This window comes from Bubalus kerabau, chromosome 3 (assembly GCF_029407905.1).
Source record: "Bubalus kerabau isolate K-KA32 ecotype Philippines breed swamp buffalo chromosome 3, PCC_UOA_SB_1v2, whole genome shotgun sequence".
Classification (NCBI taxonomy): Eukaryota; Metazoa; Chordata; class Mammalia; order Artiodactyla; family Bovidae; genus Bubalus; species Bubalus kerabau.
In genome coordinates this window covers 18,054,103-18,056,169 of record NC_073626.1, presented here as the reverse complement: position 1 = coordinate 18,056,169, position 2,067 = coordinate 18,054,103, and the positions used below count along the sequence as shown (strand labels likewise).

The window sequence follows — 2,067 nt, the reverse complement described above, 5'->3', positions numbered from 1 at the left end:
CCCAAGTTCTATGATAATGAGGGTGAATGGGACGAAGAGTGAGTGTGCTCAAGATGTCTCAGTGGGCTGAATTATGTCCCCCTAAATTCATATACTGAACTCTGAAGGCCCAAGGTGATGGAATTTGGAGTCAGGGCCTCTGGGAGGTAATTAGGATAAGAAGAGGTTATGGAGGTAGAGTCCTGGTTCAGTGGGATTAGTGCTTCTATGAGAACAGAAGTCAGAGAGTTTGCTTGCTCAAGAAGAGCAAGAAGTGTTCAAGAAGTGCATTTGAATCCAGGGACAGTCATGAGTCCATAGTGAAGAGGTATTCCTCTGCCAGCTAGGAAAAGAACTGTCACCCAAAACAGACCATGCTGTTTTGATTTTGAACGTCTAGCCTCCAGAACTATGGGAAATACATTCCTATTGTTTAAGCAAACCATCTACATATTTTGTCAAGCAATCCTAGCAGATACCATGGCTCTCAAGGTTCATAGCCCTGAGCTGCCTGAGCAGGTGGCAGAATGTGCATCTTCAGGCAAAGCCTTTGGAAAGCTTATTTAAAAATCACCTGGGACACCTGCGAAAATGCAGATGCCTGGGCCTGACTCGCTTTATTCAGTCAGAATCCCTGGAGATGGGAGTTTCAGAATTTACTGCTGTATCATCCACTGCTGCCCCTGAGGAGCTTGATTGTAAGAATAGGAGGGCCGGGACAAACTCTGGTTTGTTCAGTGCTGTGCACCGAGTGCCTAGCAAGAGACAGGCTATGAGAGGGTGCTTACAAAATATTTATTAAATCTGGACCACTAGTAAATTCTATGACAAGAAGGTGACATGAGATTATGATGGTGACAGACTCCAGGGACCCATTCTAACCACCAAAGTGCATTTGGAGAGGGATGATAAGCCAGTCCATTATCAAAGGCCTTCTAATATCTATCATTAAAGCTTTAAGTACATTATGTTTAACTTTCACAAAAACCCTGCCTAACAATCAGTATTAGGCCCAAGAAATATCTAATAACCTGCCCATTGTTACCTAGGTAAAGACTAAAGGCAAAAATGTTTAATTAGAGATATTTTTACTGTCCCATTTTGCCTCAAAAAACCTTCTGGACTACCATAAGCATTGAGCAGATACACAGGAAAAATCTTAAAGACTAAACTCCATACAGAATGCCTCCCCCAAACTTATTGTGAATTGTATATAATGAATACATTAATAACAAATAAAATTTCCTCCTAACACTGATTATTTAGCCTGGAAACTTTCAGAAGATTTCAAATGTCACTCTGAGTTGAAACAGATCAAGAACCTCCCACCTACCCTGTAGGGCTTTCTAGGGTTTTGAAGACAAATATTTAAATTAATCATGTTTAGATCACAATACATTTTTAAAAATTTGCTTGCTTTTTCTTTCATTTTGCATATATATAATGGGGCTACATAAGTGGCAGAAGAAGGCAATAGCTACCTAGAGATAATTAGATAAATACTCAGTCACTCTAATATAAATTCCAGCATGCCTGCATGTTGCTTCAGTCATGTCTGACTCTTTGCAGCCTCATGGACTGCAGCCCATCAGACTTCTCTGTCCATGGGATTCTCCAGGCAAGAATACCAGAGTGGGTGCTTGCTTCATCAGCACATATACTAAAACTGGAATGATACAGAGATTACTAGCATGGCCCCTGCTCAAGGACGACACGCACATCTATGAAGCGGTCCGTATCTTTATGGAATCTAGAAGGATGGTACCAATGATCCTACATGCAGGGCAGCAAAGGAGATACAGACGTAAAGAAGAGACTTTTGGACTCAGTGGGAGAAGGAGAGCGTGGGAAGATTTGGGAGAATAGCATTGAAACATATACATTACTATATGTAAAATGGATGACCAGTGCGAGTTCAATGCACGAAGCAGGACACCCAAAGCCAGTGCTCTGGGACAACCTAGAGAGATAGGACATGGAGAGACGTAGGAGGGGGTTCAGGACGGGGGGACATGTATACTTCTGGCTGATTCATGTTGATGTATGGCAAGAAACATTACAATACTGTAAAGTAGTTATCCTTCAATT

At 41.7% G+C, this 2,067-nt stretch overlaps 1 non-coding gene across 1 annotated transcript; it reads left to right on the top strand.

Moving 5' to 3' along the window:
* Positions 1-1,615: 1,615 nt before the first annotated feature.
* Positions 1,616-1,722, top strand: LOC129648020 (U6 spliceosomal RNA). The gene has a single exon (XR_008712626.1). It is a non-coding gene; the product is annotated as a U6 spliceosomal RNA (small nuclear RNA).
* Positions 1,723-2,067: the final 345 nt, after the last annotated feature.